At 40.7% G+C, this 24,921-nt stretch overlaps 1 long non-coding RNA gene across 1 annotated transcript; it reads left to right on the top strand.

The window, feature by feature from the left end:
- Positions 1-8,462: 8,462 nt before the first annotated feature.
- On the top strand, positions 8,463-11,100 carry LOC127912885 (uncharacterized). The gene is made up of 3 exons (XR_008083915.1): positions 8,463-8,765; positions 10,304-10,836; positions 10,940-11,100. It is a non-coding gene; the product is annotated as an uncharacterized LOC127912885 (long non-coding RNA).
- Positions 11,101-24,921: the final 13,821 nt, after the last annotated feature.

Raw genomic sequence — 24,921 nt, forward strand, 5'->3', positions numbered from 1 at the left:
TCGGGATGGGATAAGTTTTACTGGGGGAGCTCCGGTAATGCAATTACTTGCACGAGCACAAATCAACACATCCGTAATTTTAATCCCATCCTAATCTGCCATGTCAGTCATTTTTACTTGGCAGGAAAGTTATTATCCCAGCCCCTAAAAACCTACTGTTTTTCAGAAAACTCCCAGGTCCTCTGATAATACTAATCCCGTGTGAATCGTCATCCGTGTGTTTTGAGTTAAACAGGTACTGCGCCCAGTGTGGGTAAGAATTTAGTGACAAATTGATGTGTTAAAACAAAATGATATGCACGTAGCCTACAGGTGAATGAACAGTTTTTTTCTCCACAAATCAACTTTCCCAGAGTCATACTTCTCTTTTAAATGAAGTGGATGATATTGTGCCAATGAAAAGATAAATTGCCAGATCCGTCAGGTAATTAAGTGTCTGCGTACGTTACAGTTCATGGTTCTTAGTGATATGCATTATTATTATGACTTTCTCTGAACTGAAGACCATCATGCTCATAGTAGAGCCTCCAGGCCTCTGTCATAACGGTACATTTTGAAAGAGAAAAAAATAATGTTTACAGGAGCAGTTTGGTAAAACTAATCCCATCCGAGCACCACATCTGTCATTTTTGTATTGTCCGAATCTGTCATGTCAGTCAATTTTACATGGCAGGAGAGCATTCTGCAGCGATATGCCATCCCATTTGGGTTGCGCTTAGTGGGACTATCATTTGTTTTTCAACAGGACAGTGACCCAAAACACACTTCCAGGCTATTTGACCAAGAAGGAGAGTGATGGAGTGTTGCATCAGATGACTTGGCCTCCACAATCACCAGACCTCTACCGAATTGAGACGGTTTGGGATGTGTTGGACCGCAGGGTGAAGGAAAAGCAGCCAACAAGTGCTCAGCATATGTGAGAACTCCTTCAAGACTGTTGGAAAATCATTCCAAAATCATGAAGCTGGTTGAGAGAATGCCAAGAGTGTGCAAAGCTGCCATCAAGACAAAGGTTGGCAATTTGAAGAATCTAAAATATATTTTTATTTGTTTAACACTTTTTTTGGTTACTACATGATTCCATGTGCACTATTTCATAGTTTTGATGTCTTCACTGTTATTCAACAATGCAGAAAATAGTAAAAATCAAGAAAAACCCTTTAATGAATAGGTGTCTCCAAACCTTTGACAGGTACTGTATATATTATTTTCTTTAAAAAAAATCTAAGTATAGCTTTGAGATAACTAATGAAAAGCATTATACAAATTGCATTTCTTATTATTATTACTCCTTCATTATTTTTCCTCTGACACACAGCAATATATACATTCAAAGTGCAGGATTATTGTTAAATCTTGGATGACTCAAATGCATTTGATGTTAATTAATGTGTTATGTAACCCAGTCTGTCAACCTGAATATAAGACAGGCAGGAACTATCGTCAGATAAGACGCATTGTGTTGCTGTCCAATACATCCATAACATCACCCGTATTTCAGACTACATGCATATGGAGATCATTTCAGTCCTCTGAAGTGACATTTGAAAGTCGTTGAACGTATCTGCGTTGGAAATGGTGCCGTAGACAAGAGCGCAAACAAACAAAACACCCCATAGCTTACAGTATATCCTTCCATGACCTCCAAGTGACCTTGACGTGACGATTCTCTCTCTGTTTTGACAGCTGTAACCTGACCACACAACCAGAAAGAGACAGCCATGAATTAGTGCTGGGATGCTGTAAGCGACCTAGGGGACAGCCTCCATTTTTTTTTCCTAAACTTGATATGCCTAATGATATTTTCAACACAGAGCACATTGGACATTCCTTTGTTTTAATCAAGCCATTCAATCTCACAGAGGGGTCGCAGTCCCAAGAAGTGATCTAGAACTTGAGAAAACAAGACCATATGGTCATTTTTTGGAATGTATAGTTTGAGCTAAAATGCTTGTCTAAGTTAACTTCTTATGGCTAGGGGCAGTATTGAGTAGCTTGGATGAATAAGGTGCCCAGAGTAAACTGCCTGCTACTCAATCCCAGAAGTGAAGACATGCATATGATTCGTATATTTGGATAGAAAACACAATGAAGTTTTTAAAACTGTTTGAATGATGTCTGTGAGTATAACAGAACTCATATGGCAGGAAAAAACCTGAGAAATCCAACCAGGAAGTGGGAAATCTGAGGTTGGTCATTTTTCACCTCATTCCCTATTGAAGATACAGTAGGATATTGGTCATTTTGCACTTCCTAAGGCTTCCACTAGAAGTCAACAGTCTTTAGAATCTTGTTTAATGCTTCTCCTGTGAAGTGGGGGCGAATGACAGGGGAATGAGTCAGGGCTCTGGCAGAGAGCCATGAGCTCATGACACTTGTTCACGTGAGAGCGAGCTCTGTTCCATTGCATTTCTACAGAGAAAGGAATTCTCTGGTTGGATCATTGTTGAAGATTTATGTTAAAAACATCCTAAAGATTGCTTCTATACTTAGTTTCTACGGACTGTAACGGAACTTTTTGACTTTTCGTCTGCTCCTAGTGAATGCGCGTCATGAAATTTGATTTGTGAACTGAACGCGCTAACAAAAGGAGGTACTTGGACATAAATGATGGACATTATCGAACAAAACAAACATTTATTGTGAAACTGGGATTCCTGGGAGTGCATTCTGATGAAGATCATCAAAGGTAAGTGAATATTTATAATGCTATTTCTGACTTCTGTTGACTCCAACATGGTGGATATCTGTTTGGGTTATTTTGGTCTCTGAGTGCCGTACTCAGATTATTGCATGGGTTGCTTTTTCCGTAAAGTTTTTTTGAAATCTGACACAGAGGTTGCATTATGAAGGAGAAGTATCTAAAGTTCCATGTATAACATTTGTATTTTAATATAATAATATAATATAATAATATAATAATATATGTATGTATTTTCATCAACATTTATGATGAGTATTTCTGTAAATTGATGTGGCTCTCTGCAAAATCACTGGATGTTTTTGGAACTACTGAACATAACGCGCCAATGTATACTGAGATTTTTGTTATATAAATATGAACTTTATCGAACAAAACATACATGTATTGTGTAACATGAAGTTCTATGAGTGTCATCTGATGAAGATCATCAAAGGTTAGAGAATTAATCAATCTCTATTTCTGATTTTTGTGACTTGACTCTGACCTAACAATCATTTGTGGTTCTTTCGCTGTAAAGCCTATTTGAAATCGGACACTGTGGTGGGATTAACAAGAAGTGTATCTTTAAATGGTGTGAAATACTTCTGTTTGTTTGAATTTGGTTCCCTGCACTTTCACTGGCTGTTGTCATATCGATCCCGTTAGTGGGATCTGTTGAAAAACAAATGATAGTCCCAGATGGGATGGTGTATTTCTGCACTTTAATTGAAGAGTGTTGCGCTACTTACTGTGTTGTGGTAAAACCACCTCCAGTTATTACGAGGACGACAACATCTAACGTTGACTTCACCTTCCATACAAATCCTTACATAAAATAATTAACCTTATTTTTGGTAACTTTCTCATTATAAAATCATGGTGAGATTCAAATGGTGAGATTAATACTTCCGATATTCATGGCTTTAACATGTGTGCCTGCGTTAGCCATGCATCCAATTTATTTAGTCAGGCAAGTCCACATTATTCTCACATATTTTAGAACATAATAATAATTTCAATATCAATATCAATGTATTGGCAAGGACTAAAAAAGTATGTATTCTTAAAGTGGTAATTGCCTACTTTTATGTCACTTTTTGCATGATTCATCGGGGGGGGGGGTTATATTAGGCCCCATATGTACTATTATATAAATTATACAATTGTATAACATTAAGGTCCATAAAATCACAATAAAATGCTTGAAAAAGTCCTTGAATGTCCTTGCATTTGACTTGCCAATGTCTGTATGAACCCTGCTTAAAGGATGTATAATCCTAGGCCTATTTTCTAGATGGAGTTATGGGCCAATTTGTATACATTCACGTTTATCCCTTTAAGTAAACATGTGCAATAACATGAAAATCGTTTTTATTTTTGTTTCAAACCATTTCAAAATGATTTATAGAAAAACCTATGTACATAAACGGAATCCACTGAACCTCTTTTTGATGTATCCACATTTCCATGAGAAGACTCCTCTGGCTCTGTTCTGAGGAAAAGACACTGAGGCTGTCAGTGGATCTAAGGGTGACATTTTGGTCAAACGAAGACTTGTGCTGGGTTTTTGTTGACTGAACAGAACACTACCTTAAGTTCATCTATGGTAAAAATGTTTTGGCCGACAATAAGGGGCCAGCTTTACAAAACTAGATTAAGCCTATAGTTCTGGACAAAACTAGATTAAGCCTATAGTTCTGGACAAAACTAGATTAAGCCTATAGTTCTGGACAAAACTAGATTAAGCCTATAGTTCTGGACAAAACTAGATTAAGCCTATAGTTCTGGACAAAACCAGATTAAGCCTATAGTTCTGGACAAAACTAGATTAAGCCTATAGTTCTGGACAAAACCAGATTAAGCCTATAGTTCTGGACAAAACCAGATTAAGCCTATAGTTCTGGACAAAACTAGATTAAGCCTATAGTTCTGGACAAAAAAAATGCAACAACAAAAAAGACTAAATTGAAAGTCAATTTTTTTCAAGTTCTAGGTTAATGATCTAACTTCGATCCAGTTGAAACATTGTCTTGTGTGCACCTCAATAAACCACAAGAAAGCATTACATAATTGCAAACATGACTTTTTTCACTAGAATATTAAATCATGGGAAGTTAGAGATATAAATAGATAAAAGCACCAGTAAAAATGCAATTCTGTGGCGAACTCAAACTGTGCATGCTATTCAAAGCATTGACCTTTCTGGAGACATTTTGAGAGAGACTGGGTAAGGCAAAGATGAGGAGAGAGCTCATGGAGTTTCATACACAGTTACATTAACTCTGTTGACTTGGATGCAGCACCAAACATCTGACTACTGTTTTCAGATGCAGTAGTCTATACCTAGATTTTGCTGCTGGGCTAATATCATTAAAGTTAATGAGGCATGTATTACTTATTTACGTCATGAAGCGGACTAAATTTAAGTAGACTAGACTTGAGAAACATGTTGTTACCAATGTGTGAATATCACAAAGTATTAAAGTAAACCAAATTCCAATGTTCCTCATTGAAAAGCATCGAAGATAATTAGAATTTCAGTGTACTTCCTGAATTGTCCCCAACCCTGGTGAATGTGATTATGTAATAATAAGCAGATAGATATATCGTTGTCACGATTTCTACCGAAGTTGAAGCCTCTCCTTGTTCGGGCGGTGCTCGCGGTCGACATCACTGGTCTTCTAGCCATCATTGATCCATTTTTAATTTTCCATTGGTTTTGTCTTGTCTTCCTACACACCTGGTTTCAATCCCATTCATTACCTGTTGTGTATTTAACCCTCTGTTTCCCCTCATGTCTTTGTCAGAGATTGTATGTTATTTCAGTGTTGTTTTGTATTGGTGCGCGATCAGGTCCTCATACCCACTTTCTTTTATTTGTTACATTTAGTGTTGGAGTTATTTTTTCGTCTGTTGTTATTAAATAACTCCATTACACTTAGTTTGATTCTCCTGCGCCTAACTTCCCTGCCACCTATACACACGACTCTGACGATCTTATCTGACGGATGAACTGTATTCTCTTATCAATCTTCAGTGGAAGTTCCCAAGCATGTTGTTATGTCACTCAAGTCTGAAGAATTTCATAGGAGTCATTTTGCAACGACCACCTTTAGAGCAATAGTAGATTACGAGAATGTCTTAGCAGAAGAGGCTCTGCGTCGGTCTCTCTGGTGCTTTCTGAACTCGGTCCCTTTATTACATCTAGGGTGACTCATTTGGTTTCACTGCGAGAGACTGCTTATAAATCTTGTTTATAAACTCCAAGTGTCCCACATAATTGGTTTTGAGCGCCAAGTAGGCAGTAGGGGAGGCAGGGTTGAGTGGCGGATCGAAGTGGTGGACTGAGTGATGTTTATAATATAGGCCGAGTCCGTATTCTTTGCCTGGCATTCATTGTGTACATACTGTATGTGTATTCTGTAAATGTTGCATCTATATACAGTATCTTGGATGTATATACAGTTTATTTATTGCCTGTCTGTATATTTTGTTTATTGTGGCGGCACCATTTCACAGAATGAAATTCCTGTAAATGCAAATGTGGTTTGAGGATAAGTGACTTGGAGGACGAAGACGTAGCGATTGTGGTGCCATCGGGTGAGCCGACAGAGAGGACCCCCATCGTATTTTGGATATTACCTTCTGGAGACCCAGTGGCGATAGCTAGGAAAGACTGCTGATGTCTGGGAAAGACCAGAGATGGGGTGTGGGGGCTTGGCAGGCTTTAGCACAACCTTCCCAAGGAGGTACCCACTATCAATAGCTATGGAAAGATACATAATAAAATACCCCTTAGGTTGGCGAGAGCGGGGGAGGATGATCGACCTAAAGGACAGACCACTGTTATGACCAACCATGATGGACAACTGACAATGGAACAGTTAAACAATTAATCTAGGTTCTGCAGATGTGGGAAGATCTACAAAAACAAGAGGGGTCTGAAGATACATCAGGCAGAGATGAAGTGTACACTACCCAATAGCGATGTGCAACCTGGTGAGACAGAGGAGAGGCCGGGGCAGGATGTCCATAGAATCTCAGTCCACAGAATCCCCATGTGCATAACGAAAGGGGTAGCGCTTGCAACATCACTGATGCACCAGGGGAGACAGAGGACCAACAGGAGAGGGAACCCACTGGGCACAGACGTCAGTTTAATGTCAAGTTTTGATTTACATTTGGTCGAGTTGTCAACTAACTTGAATTGAATGTGAAATCAACAAAACATTTCACCGTGTCATTGGATTTATGTTAAAAGTTGGGTGAATTTTTTTTTAGATCCTGTAGGTTGATGACATTTTGCAAATCCAAGAGGTGGAGGAACACCTGTAGAGTCCACAGCCACCCCAGGTGTGAAGAGAAGCTAGAGGAGATTGCAAAACTCATCAAACCAACATCCCCTTTGAGGTGTCGGCACCCAGCTGACAGGGAGATGAATGACTTTCTCAAGAAGACCAGGGGAAGATCGGTGCCAGGGCCTAATGGCATTCCGTGCAAGGTGTACAAAGACTGCGAGGGGCTCAGAAAGGGACTCTCGAGGCTGCTGAAAGCGTCATGGAGAATAGACTGGCTAGTTGCTGAGGAGTGTTTCATTTCAGAAGAGAACTCCACAAACATCAAGCAATTCTGAAACCATCGTACTCGTCAATGTATGTGACCATTTCTTTAATAGGTTTGTTATGTGATCTTGTTGCTTTGGCTAGAATAGTTGTAAACATTGGGGAATACATGACATAATCACAAAGATGTCCTGAAGAGGGGGTCCTACTACATGTGGCTCCTTCAACTGAGGCCTACTTACTGTACAGTACATTATTACTTCTCTAAGACCATGTAATCAACAAACATTGTTTCATGGAGGCAACGACTATTAAGAAAAGGCTTGACATATACAATCAGCATGTGACATGATCATTTTATGTGGTGTTTAACTTTCCTTACATCATTAAATTGGATGAATAAGATGCATAATTCTAAAAGGTCGTAAGAAAGTTATGTAAAATGGGGGGTTCTAAATTTGTATGGCACTTTATAGATGACATCTTATGTTCACTTATGTTCACAAAACTATCAGAACACTCACATCCATCATTTGTACCATATTCATTATGCATACTTGTCAAACATGAACATAAACAGTACATTCGAAAAGTATTCAGACCCCTTGACTTCTTCAGCATTTTGCTACGTTACAGCCTCTAAAATTGATTCAAATGTTGTTGTTTTTCTTCCCAATCTACATCCAATACCCATAATGACAAATCAAAAACAGGTTTTTAGAAATGTTTGCAAAATAATTAAATTAAATAAAAACTTTAACAGCACATTTACATATGTATTGAGACCCTTTACTCAGTACTTTGTTGAAGCACCTTTTGGCAGAGATTACAGCCTTGAGTCAAAAAATTGAATCAAATCAAATGTTATTTGTCACATGCACCGAATACTGTGAAATGCTTACTTACAAGCCATTAACCAATAATGCAGTTCAAGAAAGAGTTAAAAATATTTAATGAATGAACTAGCATTTTAAAAAATCGAATTAATCAAAAAATAACAAGAAATGCACATAATACAAGAATATTTTGAAGATAAATACACAAGACAGGACGTACATCAATAGTGTAATAACGATCAAGGGAAATAGTGCTTTTTCTGTAATAGGGAATTATCAATGGAAGTAGTTTGTAATTCAGTTCAACATCTGTTAGGAATGTCAGTCCTGAACTTATAGCTACGTGTGGCACGTTCTCATTGGTCCAATGTTACGCGGAGTGGAACTGGGGGACCCAAGAGCAGACTCAGCCGAGGAGACTAGGATGAAGTAACCAAGATATTTATTGACACACGGGGGGAGACTGAGTGCAGGTCAGGGGAAGCTCGGGCGGGTTGCTGGAAACCAGGTGCAGAGGCTTGAGCGAGAGGGGTTGAGACAGGGTAAGCAGGTCCGGAAGGGAATCCAAGGGAGTAGTAGAGTGGGGATTCCAGGACAAAGTAGCAGGATGACGAGACGTGGGACTGGAGACAGGGACCAGAGTCAGAGCGGGCAGAACTATAGCGGAGAGGAAAACAGCAAAAGGTTTGTACAGTATTCACAAATGAGTAAGGACAAGTGTATTATGGGAGATGAATAGATAAATAGTAAACAGACTAGAAGATTGACCTATAGCTTCTTTAGGAGAGAAGTAGGATAATGAGGTTTGGGCACCTGTGGCTTATGTCTTTTACTGCAGTGGGCTAAATCCGTGTCACTCAGAGGGATTCTTGGTAGTCTTAAACAAATCTACTTTGAAACAAAAGTATACACCTCACACATGGTTATGGGCTTAAAAAATATATATGTACCATGTCAGATATGGTCGTTGACTGCAGGAATGGGCTACGAGAGATTGCATAATGAGGTTTGGGCATCTGGGCCAATATTTCAAAAATGTGTTTAGTTCTTGTGCAACATTTTAGTATATGATCTGTTCTTCAAATGTCAGAATATAAACACAATTTAGGGACAATTTAGAAAATGCAAACATGTATAAGGCTGTGTACATAACAAATAAGCATGTTCCATTTATAAATCACAAAAACTGAGCAACATCCAAGTAAATTGCATGTTTTCAAGTTTGACATGTATAAATCACACTGTTGGTTTCTTTAGTCAAGTGCTCAGCACTTCACATAAGTAAACATTTGTGAGGCTGTGAGAAAACGCCCTTGATAACTTGGCATGCCATTTTGACAGAAAACAGTAGTGCACTTCAGAGCTGGCTGTCCATATGCCATCCCTTCTAGCATCCGTAGAAAGCGATTTCACTTTTCACTGTGGAATTGTTTTAAAATGTCATACCAAGGATCATTTAGCTATTTTATTTTGAATTTAGGTATCATAAGATATATATAAACACATTCTTTGATAAAACATTTAATTTTGCCTTACTGCTATTAGCCCATAGAAACACATTGAATAACAGTTTCATACATGGAAAAACAGACAGTAAAAAAAGACATCAAAAGTTTGTTTTGAAGTGTCTGTCCTTTATCAGAGAGATATAAGAAAGATCAGGAAATTATTTGTATTTTTCTACCCATATCTAAGCCCTTTTTTGGCACTAAGCTATTTCCATAGTGCCTTCAGAAAGTATTCATACCCCTTGACTTATTCCACATTTTGTCGTTTCACAGCCTGAATTAAAAATGAATTCCAATTTTTTTTTCTCACACATCTGCACACAGTATCCCATAATGACAAGGTGAAAACATGTTTTTAGAAATTGTTGCTAATTTATTGAAAATGAAATACAGAAATATCTCATTTACATAAGTATTCACACCCCTGAGTGAATACATGTTAGAATTACTTTTGGCAGCGATTACAGCTGTGAGTCTTTCTGGATAAGTCTCTAAGAGCTTTGCGCACCTGGATTGTACAATATTTGCCCATTAGTCTTTTTTAAATTATTCAAGCTCTGTCAAAATGCTTGCTAATCATTTCTGGACAACAAATTTCAAGTCTTGCCATAGATTTTCCAGCAGGTTTAAGTCAAAACTGTAACTCGGTCACTCAGGAACATTCACTGTCTTCTTGATAAGCAACTCCATTATAGTTTTGGCATTGTGTTTTAGGGTATTGTCCTACTGAAAGGTGAATTCGTCTCCCAGTGTCTAGTGAAAAGAAGACTGAACCAGGATTTCCTCTAAGATTGGTCTGTGCTTAGCTCCATTCCTTTTATTCTTTTATCCTGAAAAACTCCATAGTCCTTAAAGATTACAAGCATACAAATAACATGATGCAGCCACCACTATGCTTCAAAATATGGAGAGTGATACTCAGCAATGTGTTGTATTGGATTTGCTCCAAATGTAACACTTTGTATTCAGGACAAAAAGTGAATTGCTTTGTCACATTTTTTACAGTATTACTGTCACGAATCCCGTTTCCTGAGTCTGTTTTTTGCCTGTGTTCTGTCCTGGAGTGTTTTTTCCGGCGTCCTGGAACGCACCCTGTCTGGTTGCCGGGCAATGTAGCCAGTTGGGAGTTCTGATTACCCGCACCTGTATCCCATCAGCTATCTGCTCACCTGGTCCTGATCATCATCTCTCCTCTTCATAAGCCCGGACCTGACATCCATTCCCTGCCGGATCGTTAGCCATGAACAGTATGTTGTGCCATAGTATCACCCTCAAGTTGGATAGAATTTGTTTTGTTTTTTTTTTACGTATTGCTTGCCTTAAACTTACCTCCGTTTGTTCTGTCTTCAGTTACTCACCCGGATCATTTACCCCATTCCCGCCTGGTCGGAGGAGGATTCCGCTACCCCATTGGATCCACCTAATTACTCCCATCAACTCACCACCGCTGCCCGCTACGCCACCTGGATATATCTACCCATTCACATTCACTTGTAAATAAATACTCACCTTCTTCCTACTCTCCTTGTCCTGGTCTGCTTCTGGGTTCGATTTTGAAAGAACGTAACAATTACTTTAGTGCCTTGTTGCAAACAGGATGCATGTATTTTGTACAGGCTTCCTTCTTTCAGTCTGTCATTTAGGTTAGTATTGTGGAGTAACTACAATATTGTTGATCCATCCTCAGTTTTCTCCTATCACAGCCGTTAAACTCTGTAACTGTTTCTTGGCCTCATGTTGAAATCCCTGAGCGGTTTCCTTTCTCTCCGGCAACTAAGCTAGGAAGGATGCCTGTATCTTTGTACACACCTTTCAAAGTGTAATTACTAACTTCCCTATGCTCAAAGGGATATTCAATGTATTTTTTTTGTTACCAATCTATCAATAGGTGCTCTTTGCGAGGCATTGACAAACTTCCTTGGTCTTTGTGCTTGAACCCGTGTTTGAAATTAATTGCTCGACTGAGGGACCTGAGAGATAATTGTATATGTGGGGTACAGAGATGAGGTAGTCTTTCAACTTATTATGTGTGTCGTGATGTGACTATCATTAATGTGATGACTGCTATTTATCAAATAATTACCTACTACGTTTATTACTCTATTAAATTATTAATGTAACAATTAATTCAATAGTAATTTGAGCGACCACGGGAAAAGTTATTTAATGAGTTACTGTTTCCCAAATGAACGCAAGAATATATATCGACATACCAGTCATCAATCAATCATTTTCTCATATCAGTCTCATTCTGAACATTGTTGACTCTGTAAATCTGCACAAACCCTTGCCTAAGTGATGAATCAGCAATACACAAATTGCCTTATTTATTTACTATCTAAATAATCACACAGAAATACAAACACACACACGATATAGGTTAATGATTACTAACATAATGCATATGAAAAGTCCCTAGTGGACTAACATGTTATGATGGCTTGTTACAAAATGGAAAGGGTTGGGGAAAGATAAATAGCGGGAGAGGCAAAGGTAGTGGAAATTACGCTGACCATAAATATTAATATTTAGCACCCCAACAATTCATTCAGATTAGAAATGCAAGATATAATTACGCGGTGTCTTTCTCTGTCGTCTCTCAGTTGAAACCACTCTATCCGTCTATGGTGAGTAGTTTGATGTAAGTCTTTGGTTGTCCACCAGAGGTCACACTGTCTTTCTTAGTTGTATACTTCCTTGTCTCGGAGTGTTCGTTAGAATGGATACATCAGAGTACCACACGGGGGTGAGAGGAATCTGTTCTTCCGGCCTGGTCTTTTGTCGAGTTTCCTTGACTATTTTACATATATAGCTGCAGACTGTGAATGTGTCGTCTAGTCTTCACCACTTGTCAAGAGTATCACAGGGTGTTAATATTTTCTGGTCTTGTAGATTTAAACCATTTGTCAGCCATGTAGCTACCACTCCACACTGTCTGGTCTCATGTAAATTCCAACCATTTCAACCTGTGGATGGTCCTCACGTTCTCTTGTCTAATACGTTAATTCCTCAGTGAGTCCTTTTAATCACTCGCCTTGGAAGGCAGTTCCATCATGTTGCCACAATGTCTGTGCTCACTTGGGCGTGGTTATTGACTTGGCAAAAGTTTATATGAAAAACAATCATCTCATTTAGAAGGCTACACTCACATTGCTACAGTATCTTTTTACAAATAGTTTAATCATATATGTTTTACAACATGATTTAAATCTGATATCTACATTGTGAAGCTCTTAGAGATAGTTATTTTGTCACAAAATACAAAATTACATGACATGATTATTGTTTGGAATCCCACCGACCATTCCAGACGTTTGGATTCCAAAACTAATGTTCTAATAACCAATCTTTTGATGTTAAAGTTTTTAGCAAGAGTCTCTCTTCTGTAACACTCAGCCATTCCATTCTCAATACTGCAGCCAAAGAGCCAAAGAGAGAAAGTTTACGACCAACATGTGACTTGTTAATAAGCAAGATTTTACTCCTGAACTTATTTAGGCTTGCCATAGCAAAGGGCTATAATGCTTATTGACTCAATACATTTCAGCTTTTCATTTTTAAAACTTAGATGAACAATTCCAGTGGATCATTTAAAAAAAAAAAGTTTTTAAATTAAGGCTGTGACACAACAAAATGTGAAAAAAGTCATGGGGTGTAAATACTTTCTGAAGGCACTGTACTGCCATTCATTTCAAACTAGTTCTGTGCTACCTTCAGATGAGTCTTGTGAGGCTTGTGGGCATCCTAGAGTAAAACAACCAACATGTACGTGTTCGTGAGAGTCTCCCCTTTCTTATATGTCAAACTGTTCTGACACTACAGATTGAATTTGGTAGATCGGCATTACTGACTTCAGTCGAGTCCCGTGATGCTTGTGGGTGTCATAGCAGAAAAAGGATTAGTTTGCAGGCCAAACCGTTCAGACGCTACAGATGTTTTCGGGAGAAAAACAATTTTTGGGATGTCTCATGGTCTGACAAACAGCGCTGTAGCTCGGCCACCTTCCACCGCAGATGCGGAAGGCCGCCATTGGCAGATGCTGTGTATTGAGACACAGCCCATGCCAACACATCTCTAGTTTAAACAGACAGATTTGTATGCTTTTCTCTTTATTATGCTAATTAGATTCCAGCGTGGTCGCTGACATCGACTCTAGGGGGTGAACATAGAAGGCTATTCCTGACTTAAATAGTAAGATCTTGATCACATGTACACTTCCGTTCAAGAGTTTGGGGCCACTTCGAAATGTCCTTGTTTATGAAAGAAAATAGATATTTTTTGTCCATTAAAACAACATCAAATTGATCAGAAATACAATGTAGACATTGTTAATGTTGTAAATGACAATTGTAGCTGGAATCGGCTGACTTTTAACGGAATATCTACATAGGCGTAACAGAGGCTCATTATCAGCAACAATCACTCCAATGGCACGTTATGTTAGCACAGCTGAAAAATGTTGTTCTGAATAAAGAAGCAATAAAACTGGCCTTCTTTAGCCTAGTTGAGTATCTGGAGCATCAGCATTTGTGGGTTCGAAATGGCCAGAAACAAATAACTTTCTTCTGAAACTTGTCGGTCTATTCTTGTTCTGAGAAATGAAGGCTATTCCATGTGAGAAATTGCCAAGAAACTGAAGATCTCGTACAACGCTATGTACTACTCTCTTCACAGAACAGCGCAAACTGGCTCTAACCAGAATAGAAAGAGGAGTATGAGGCCCCGGTGCACAACTGAGCAAGAGGACAAGTACATTAGTGTGTCTAGTTTGAGAAACAGAGCCTCACAAGTCCTCAACTGGCAGCTTCATTAAAAAGTACCCGCAAAACACCAGTCTCAATGTTAACAGTGAAGAGGCGACTCCGGGATGCTCGCCTTCTAGGCAGAGTACCTCTGTCCAGTGTCTGTGTTATTTTGCCTATCTTAATCTTTTCTTTTTGTTGGCCAGTCTGAGATGGATTTTTCATTGCAACTCTGCCTAGAAGGCAATCCTGTCTCTGAGCTCTACAAACAATTCCTTTGACCTCATGGCTTGGTTTTTGTTCTGACATGCACCGTCAACTGTGGGACCTTATATAGACAAGTGTGTGCCTTTCCAAATCATGTCCAATCAATTGAATTTACCACAGGTGAACTCCAATCAAGTTGTATAACATCGCAAGGATCCTCAATGGAAACAGGATGCACCTGAGCTCAATTTTGAGTATCATAGCAAAGGGTCTGAATACTTATGTAAATTGTATTTCTGTTTTTTTTTTATACATTTGCAAAAATGTCTAAAAACCTGTTTATGCTTTGTCATTATGGGGTCTTGTGCGTAGATTGACGAGGAAAATGTTTTATTTAATCCTTTTTAGAATAAGGCTGTAACGTAACAAAATGTGGAAAAGGTCAAGGGGTCCATTCACAGGGGCAGTGGTAGCCTTGAGGTTAGATCACTGGGCCATTAACCGAAGGGTTGCCGGTTTGAATCCCAGGGACTGAAATTTGGTGGTAGTGAGAAACTCATGGTACAACCTACTATTGTGCCATTGAGTAAGGCATTTAACCACTAACCAGTGTTTCCAGCCTCTAATGTGAATATACAGTATGTATGGTATCCGAGGTGTTGGGAAAAAGCGACAATGGACAAATTAATTTGTTTTGAAGGAGGCAATGCACTCGGATGTCACTTGAAAGTGTATACAGTCTCTGTGTTGGAGGGGGAGAATGGAGGGGTATATTGAGATGCAGGACGTTGTTAAGTCGATGGTACGGGACGGCTGTTTTTGCCCATGCATAAATGGACATTGCCCATTCAAAAAGCACTCAAATACTATGACTGATCGAAAAAGAAAATATTACATTTTATTTGGATCGTCTCCTAAACAAATATCTTTAAGCTGTGTAAATCTAGTCAATGTAGTTTTGGTGGTCACTGATTGAAGATATAAAAAACGGACAGTAGTAGAGGAAAAGCAGTTGACCAAAGTCGTTTGTTGACACAGAATCTACAGATTGTCTGAAATGGTGGACAATCCATACAAAATGGGACCAAATTGTCACGCCCTGACCATAGATTGCTTTGTATGTTTCTAGTTGTAGTTTGGTCAGGTTGTGATGTGTATGGGTATTCTATGTTTTGTTCTATGTTTTGTAGTTCTATGTGTTTGGCCTGGTATGGTTCCCAATCAGAGTCAGCTGTCAATCATTGTCTCTGATTGAGAACCATACTTTGGCAGCCTGTTTTCCCACTATGGGTGAGGGTAGTTGTTTTCTGTGTTGTGTGTCTGCACCAGCCAGAACTGTTTTGGTCGTTCGCTTTGTTATTTTTGTGATTTCAGTGTTCATTAAATAAATATGGACTGCACGCTGCACCTTGGTCCTCTCCTTCCAACAGCCGTTACAGAACTACCCACCAAAGAAGGACCAAGCAGCGTGGTAACCAGGAGCAGCGTGGACTGGACTCATGGACATGGGAGGACATTCTGGACGGGAAGGGTTCCTACACCTGGGAGGAGATCCTGGCTGGAAGGGATCGCCTCCCATGGGAACAGGTGGAGGCAGCCAGGAGAGCGGAGGCAGCAGGTAAAGGGAGCCAGCGCTTTGAGGGAACACGGATGGCAAGGAATCCCGAGAGGCAGCCCCAAAAATGTATTGAGGGGGGCACACGGGGAGTGTGGCTAAACTCCCCGTGCTTACCGTGGCGAGAGAGGGACCGTGCAGGCACCGTGTTATGCGGTGAGGCTCACGGTGTCCCCGGTGCGCTACATCTCAGCTCCTCGTATTGGCCGGGCTAGAGTGGGCATCGAGCCAGGAGGAAGGAAGCCGGCTCAGCGCATCTGGTCTCCAGTGCGTCTCCTCGGCCCGGGTTATATGGCACCAGCCCTACGCACGGTGTCCCCGGTTCGCCAGCACAGCCCAGTGCGGTCTGTTCCACCCCGCCGCACTTGCCGGGCTACAGGGGGTATCCAGCCAGGACAGGTTGTGCTCGAGACCTCCAGTGCGCCTCCACGGTCCGGTACATCCGGTGCCTCCTCCACGCACCAGGCCTCCTGTGACAGCCCCACGCACCAGGCTGTCTCTCCATCTCCTCCCTCCAGGTGCTCCCGCCTGTCAAGCGCTTCCAGAGTCTCCCTCCTGTCCGGCGCTGCCAGAGCCGCCCATCAGTCAGGAGCTGCCGGAGCCGCCCGTCAGTCAGGAGCTGCAGGAGCCGCCCGTCACTCAGGGGCTGCCGGAGTCGCCCTTCACACCGGCGCTGCCGGAGTCGCCCTTCACGCCGGCGCTGCCGGAGTCTCCCGCCTGTCTCCCGTCTATCTGGGGCCCACCGCAAGGGTCCCCAGTCCCAGTCGGCAGCGAGGGTCGCCGCTCCAAAGGCACCACTTAAGTGGGCCAAGACTATGGTGGAGTGGGGTCCACGTCCCGCCCCAGAGCCACCACCGCGGACAGATGCCCACCCAGACCCTCCCCTATGGGTTTAGGTTTTGCGTCCGGAGTCCGCACCTTTCGGGGGGGCACTGTCACGCCCTGACCGTAGATTGCTTTGTATGTTTCTAGTTGTAGTTTGGTCAGGGTGTGATGTGGGTGGGTATTCTATGTTTTGTTCTATGTTTTGTAGTTCTATGTGTTTAGCCTGGTATGGTTCCCAATCAGAGGCAGCTGTCAATCGTTGTCTCTGATTGAGAACCATACTTTGGCAGCCTGTTTTCCCACTATGGTTTGTGGGTAGTTATTTTCCGTTTCAATGTTTGCACCATACGGGACTGTTTCGGTTTTCATTTATTCTCTTGTTCTTTTGTATTTTGTATTCATTGTTGATTAAAAGGTATTATGGATACCTAGCACGCTGCATTTTGGTCCTCCTCTCCTTCCACCAACGAAAATCGTAACACAAATCCTCTTCCCGATACTAACCCCTAAAAGCTAGGACATTTGCCATGCTCTGAACAACAACCTTGCCTGACGTCTCTTCCATTGGTCCTTTGCCATTCCTAGCTACCATCAGTCACGGAATGAAGGAGGGCAGCTGTATCTTTGCTCCCTTTTGGTCTTTATTGTCTTTTAAAGAGAACTTGTTCTCAATAACTGACCTGGTTAAATAAAGAAAATATATAATCTCCTCTGTCTTCATGTCCATGACAATAACTTATAGAGCAGAGGAGGCTGGTGGAAGGAGCTATTGTAATGGCTGGAATGGAATCGAGTTTGCGGAATATCACAGAGCTGTCGTGTGGCAGTGATGGGATCATCATTATGTATGAAGTACCACCCAGTCTGGTCCTGCATGGAAAGGAAGATAATAAAGAATAATGGGATTCTAGTTATCAGGGAAAACCAGGTGACAGAAAATATATGGTTGGTGTTTTATCTTCCTCCATCATTGGGATGCTGTGGTTAAATAAATATAATTACAACAGATGTAGGAGATTCATTTGAGCCAGCTTGCTACGGCAGGAAAATAATCCTCAATTGTCAGGAAATGTGAATTATTATGTGGATTATAATCAATGGACATTTTTGTACGGTTTAATAGATTTTTCATTAGGGCAAATCAAGTCTGACATTTTAAAGTGGAATTTATACACTTCAGAAGCCTTTTAAAACCTTGACACTACAAGTTTGCACTGAGGAAATGTTTTCTATGCAGAAACATTTTCAGAAACAGAGTGATCAAATGAAGATCCTACATCTGTAGGATGACTATTCCCACGCAGATTAATGTTCTATGATGGGTAGACCAGCGGTATTTCTATTTCTTTGGCTTTAGTTATGTGTAATTATAGCACGTCTTTGATATTCCAATGCATGCCAGAGTGCCCTATGAGACATTCCCTGGTCCATACACTGAAATTGATATTCATTCTCAATGCATTGCTTATTAAATTATTATTAAGTTCTTCCCCATTAATAGCAGAATAGGGTTAAGGTTAAAAGACCCAATCCATTACTACTCCAAGACTGATTCTCACTTTAAAGTGAAAAAGTTGCCACAATATGATGGCCTGCTTAGTGTTGATCTCAAAGGAAATGGCTACGAAGAGGTGATTGGAAAAGAGGTTAATGATACACCATCTGGTGCTTATTTACCCAGGTTCTAACATGCTCTCGCTCTGTTTGATTCATAAAACATAGTGGGATTTCTACTGTCTCCCATCGTCTCAGCTCCAGCACGATACTGGTACTCCCCTCATCCCTGACCTCCCGCCCGCATAACAAATCATGCTTTTTACTCAGCTTGTAAAGTAAATAAGACCCTCATAACCTCCCATGCTATGAGAGGAAGGAGCACTGTCCTGCATATGATTAAGTTACTCAGTCTCTTGGGAAGCAGGAAGCCAGTCTGGCAGCTACCAGATGGGGTTCCCATGGAGACATAAAGCAGTGTGATTTGTGCGTGTGTATGTGTGAAATCTCAGACCATGTAAATGGTGAGGAGAGGAGCTGTCAGAGCATCTACCAAACTGTCAAAAGTACTGTAGGCCTGGTGGGAGCAAATGTACGTATTGAAAATAGGTTTGAGATCTGAAAATGTCAGTGGACAAAGTTATCATCATCATCATCACCTCCCACAACCCTGCCAGGTGGATTCTATTCAACCATGAACCTGGCCTCCACCATGGGGAAAACAAAAAAACAGAACAAACTACTGGACAGTGTGGGAGGGGGGAGAGGAGATAATCTAATCCATTCCGGTAACACAACATGGATAAACACCCACCCCACTGTGTGGCGGATCCCCAATGGGGTAAATTTTGTGCCGTTCCCTGTCATTTCTTTCCACAGTTTAGATGACTGCAAAGGCTTCATGTTCAAGGGGCTCATCGGGGGGGACTAATTTTAGTTTCTCTTTGTACATCCTTTTTTTTATTACTTGATTGCAAATAGTGGCCAGTATTGCTATGGGAAGAGCCTCTGGGGGTTCTACAGAGGGCAGGACTTGGCTCTGTGTCTTGTTCCTAAAGGAAGTCTCTCTATTGCAGTTTATTCTGAATACTTAAACACTAACAGTGATTCTTGAAGCACTATCTCTGAAACCATTAACACTTGTAGCCAATGCATTTACCAAGTGTTGCCAAACTGAATGCACGTTCTCTGCTTTACACTTTCTGCAAAACTGTAAACACAACTCACTGTTTTACACTCAGTTTGCAATTTAATAACACACTTCTAGCAAAACTGTAAACATTGGTCTCTACATTGCTACACTATTTCGCCAATTGCCTTTCCACATTGACACATGTTAAAACACTTTCAGATAATGAGTTACAAATCAGAGCTTACAAATCACAGCTTGAGCACTATAAATAGGCCACAGGTATACATTTAGTTTGAACAACAATGGAGGCCAATACTGGACAGAGAGTAAGAGGGGTGAAAACTAGAGGAGGATGAAGAGGACGAGGAGGTGAGTAAGTAAGAGGAGGAGGAGAAGGAAGAGGTGAAGTTGGACGGGCAGAAGGAGACGACGGAGAAGAGGAAGGGAAGTCAGGAACACAATAACTGATGAAATCAGAGCGGCTGTGGTTGACCAAGTTGTTTTACAGAACTGCAAGAAAACCCGTATCTGGTGGAAGAGGTCGACAGAGCAGGAGACCCACGTTGTAAAGATGGTCATTGCAAATAACTGCATCAGACTAAGAGAGCTACAGGACCCCATAATGACAGATAACACCATATTCCTAAACGTCAACAGAGTGAGTCTCTGCACAGTCTCGTCTACTGAAACAGAGTGAGTCTCTGCACTGTCTCGTCTACTGAAACAGAGTGAGTCTCGCTGCACAGTCTCGTCTACTGAAACAGAGTGAGTCTCTGCACAGTCTCGTCTACTGAAACAGAGTGAGTCTCGCTGCACAGTCTCGTCTACTGAAACAGAGTGAGTCTCGCTGCACAGTCTCGTCTACTGAAACAGAGTGAGTCTCGCTGCACAGTCTCGTCTACTGAAACAGAGTGAGTCTCGCTGCACAGTCTCGTCTACTGAAACAGAGTGAGTCTCTGCACAGTCTCGTCTACTGAAACAGAGTGAGTCTCGCTGCACAGTCTCGTCTACTGAAACAGAGTGAGTCTCGCTGCACAGTCTCGTCTACTGAAACAGAGTGAGTCTCTCTGCACAGAGTCTCGTCTACTGAAACAGAGTGAGTCTCGCTGCACAGTCTCGTCTACTGAAACAGAGTGAGTCTCGCTGCACAGTCTCGTCTACTGAAACAGAGTGAGTCTCTGCACAGTCTCGTCTACTGAAACAGAGTGAGTCTCGCTGCACAGTCTCGTCTACTGAAACAGAGTGAGTCTCGCTGCACAGTCTCGTCTACTGAAACAGAGTGAGTCTCTCTGCACAGTCTCGTCTACTGAAACAGAGTGAGTCTCTGCACAGTCTCGTCTACTGAAACAGAGTGAGTCTCGCTGCACAGTCTCGTCTACTGAAACAGAGTGAGTCTCTCTGCACAGAGTTTCGTCTACTGAAACAGAGTGAGTCTCGCTGCACTGTCTCGTCTACTGAAACGCAATAGAATTAGGATGAAGCAGCTGTACAGAGTCCCCTTTCGAAAGAAACTCAGACTGTGTGAATCAACTGAGATATGAATATGTGCAGGTAAGCTATACAATCCTATCATTGGTACTGGATCTGGAAGTGTATGGTGCTACATCATATTAACTGATCCCTGTCTTTTCCTAATGTGCTACATTGTTTTGTCTTGTCTCTTTGAGAGAGTCATAGAGCTAGAAGCAGATGCAGTGCATCATGAGCTAATATATGTGGACGAGGCAGGTTTCAACCTTGCAAAAACAGAACAGAAAAACAGCAGAAATATCACCGGACACCGCGCCATCATCAACGTCCCGGGACAACGTGGTGGCAACATAACAATGTGTACAGTTATTAGTCAAAACGGCGTCCTTCACCATCATGCAATCCTAGGCCCATACAACACCGCACACATTATCACATTTCTGGACACTCTCCACAACAGACTAATCACTGATGACCAGGGGCCAGAGCAGCCCAGGTACGTTATCAAAAAACTATTCTCTTCTTTTTTTTTTCTAGCACAAATGTTTTTGTTTTCTTATACTGCACTTTTGTTATTTGAGTGTTTTGAGAAAAAAAAGAAAAAGTTTTCTACTTATTTGTATTGATAGTGCGTTATGTTTGGAATACACATCCATACTTTACACATATGTATGTGTGTATGTGTGTTTACTACATGTATGACAATGTACTTTATTGGAATGCTATGCCCTGCACACTGAAAAAGCATAAAGCATGAAACGTGTTTTTCATTTATACTATCAGTGCGTAGTTGGTGCTTCGTGTGCTTATTCAAATGAGGGTTTGTGTGTACTGTATTGACACAAAAACAATAAATAAGGTTTTGTGGTTAGTGTGTAGAGTTTTGAAAAAATAGCCTATAGTTTCAAAGATAGTGCCTAAGCAATCAGAATAAACTGTAAATCAAACCATGGGTATCACTAGATGGATTATCCATGTTGTAACACATAAGCCATATACCAAGCTACTGACAGTGGACACTCATGCATATGTGTGTGTGTGTGTGTGTGTGTGTGTGTGTGTGTGTGTGTGTGTGTGTGTGTGTGTGTGTGTGTGTGTGTGTGTGTGTGTGTGTGTGTGTGTGTGTGTGTGTGTGTGTGTGTGTGTGTGTGCGTGTGTGCGTCTGTGTGCATGTGCGTGTGTGTGTGTGTGTGTGCGTGTGTGCGTCTGTGTGCATGTGCGTGTGTGCGTGTGGGTGTGTGTGCGCGTGTGTGTCTGTGTGTGTGCGTGTGTGCGTGTGTGCGTCTGTGTGCATGTGCGTGTGCCTGTGTGCGTGCGTGCGTGCGTGTGTGCGTGTGCGTGTGCGTGTGTGTGTGTGTGTGTGTGTGTGTGTGTGTGTGTGTGCGTGTGCGTGTGTGTGTTATAGCAACATTAATCCTGTGGGGGAGAAACTGTTAAATAAATGATGAACGACTAGAACGTGATCTCAAAACAATAAAATTAATGGTGGGGAAATGAGCCTGTCTGTTTTAAAAAGTTACTTTTTGAGCTTTTGATATCTTACCCTCTGGGGACGCAACCAGACGAATGACAGCAATTTCCTGTGTACTGTTATCACAGCAAAAGCATCAAGTGGGGGAATGAATCAAAACATTTTGTCTGTTGAATTGAAAAAGCCTGTGGTGAGAGCTCTGTTATTCCACAGAGAAACACAAGCAGTCTAGGACTAGGATTCTTTGATACAGTGGGGTAAACAAATTTCATATGAGCGTTGTTGGTTGTAAATATATGAATTCATTGATAAGTGTGTCACATTGTTTACCTAACCATTCAGATGAGAGACTGTGGATGCACCACTAGCTACTGATTGTAATACCAGAAAATGTTATTTAACCTAACATTTTTGGTATTCATTACTGGGAGTTACAGGTTTGGCAATACAAAACATTGCCAGAAATATTTTCAACTAACCTGGTATTGGCAACACTATCTTCTCAATCAATGAGAGAAGACTTGAAATAGACAAGATGGTGCTGTACACATTGTTGGATTACTTCATGGACCAAAACAATGATTTATTTGAATAACGGCACATTTTCTAAATTCAAACGGACCCTTGCAACTGAACACAGACATTTATAACATGAATGAAATGTTTTAATTAGTGGACTATTTTCCAGAATCGAGAACGAAGATAGTATTGCCTATACCAGGTTAGTTGAAAAATCTGGCAATGGTGTGGAATGATGAAATGCTGCTTCTGCTCATGGCCTGTTATGTTCATGTTTACTGTATGTCAATTTACCCTTCCTTGATTATAACTAACAAGTATTGTCACATAATGTAAAACAATTGTGTAGCCGGTCAGTTAAAATGGGTATTATGAATAATTTAGATACTAATCATTGTGCTGTGGCTGCTAGTAGGCTACTGGCAACTTGTAAATGGTGAATCAGTCTAAACTCACTACATGTGAAACGAGAAGTCTCACTCTTGATGATCAGAAATATATACACTTTTAATTGAGTAGACAGGGTCTACGATGATAAATCTTCTCTACTCCGTGCAATAATTGAATGACAGACCGATTTAAATGCAAATAGTTTTAAAACACTTTTGGTTTGTAGGCCTAATTCTCCTCATTTTTTATCTATTCATATAATATATATTGTAGGCTTCTATGGTGGATCTGGCCACCAACCACACCAACACAGCTCGCAGCTCATCAAATGCTACGGTACATAAAACATTTTTTTTGGAGGCCACTAAAATCTTCCGGCTAATTCTCTCCTCTAATGGGCCTGTAAAAACGGTCTGTCCCCTCAATAAACCACCAATTTAGTCACAGAGGCTAGTCTACAGCAAATGGAATACCAGATGCAAGCAGCAACCCCTCAGGCTATCCCAATTTCACAGAGTATGCTTTCAGGTAAACCATGACACAGTGCCTTCAGAAAGTATTCACACCCCTTGACCTTTTCCACATTTTGTTATGTTACAACAGTACCTCACAATGTCAAAGTAGAATTATATTTTTTTGAAATTTTACAAATGAATTAAACATGAACAGCTGAAAAGTCTTGAGTCAATAAGTATTCAACCCTTTGTTATGGCAAGCCTAAATACATTCAAGGGTAAAAATTTGCTTGACAAGTCGCATAATAAATTGCATGGACATGATTTTTGAATGACTACCTCATCTCTGTACTCCACACATACAGTACCATTTTCTGTAAGGTCCCTCAGTCAAGCGGTGAATTCCAAACACAAATTCAATCACAAAGGTAACAAAATCACAAATCCAATTCAACACATTAATGAGTAAGACTTATGAAGCATAATGGGGGCTGCATCATGTTATGGATATGCTTGTAATTGTTAAGGACTGGGGAGTTTTTCAGGATAAAAAATAAATGGAATGGAGCTATGCATAGGCAAAATCCTAGAGGAAAACCTGGTTCAGTCTGCTTTCCACCAGACACTGGGAGATTAATTGATCTTTTAGCAGGACAATAACCTAAAACACAAGAGCAAATGTTCACTGGAGTTGCTTACCAAGAAGATTTACCCAGAAAGACTCTGTAATCACGGCTGAAGGTGCTTCTACAAATTTTTGACTCAGGGATGTGAATGATTATGCAAATGAGCTATTTCTGTATTTCAGTGATTTGCACAAGTGAATGTGTATGAATACTTTCTGAAAGTGAATGGGTATGAATAATTTCTGAAAGTGAATGGGTATGAATACTTTCTGAAAGTGCTCCTTTACTATATTTCTCTGTGGTAAAATCTATGCATTTAGTATGTGTTGCAAGTAAAAATGTTAGAGGGACATTCACATCTCTTATCTTCAACGAACAGACAGGCA

The sequence above is a fragment of the Oncorhynchus keta genome, chromosome 28, assembly GCF_023373465.1.
Source record: "Oncorhynchus keta strain PuntledgeMale-10-30-2019 chromosome 28, Oket_V2, whole genome shotgun sequence".
Classification (NCBI taxonomy): domain Eukaryota; kingdom Metazoa; phylum Chordata; class Actinopteri; order Salmoniformes; family Salmonidae; genus Oncorhynchus; species Oncorhynchus keta.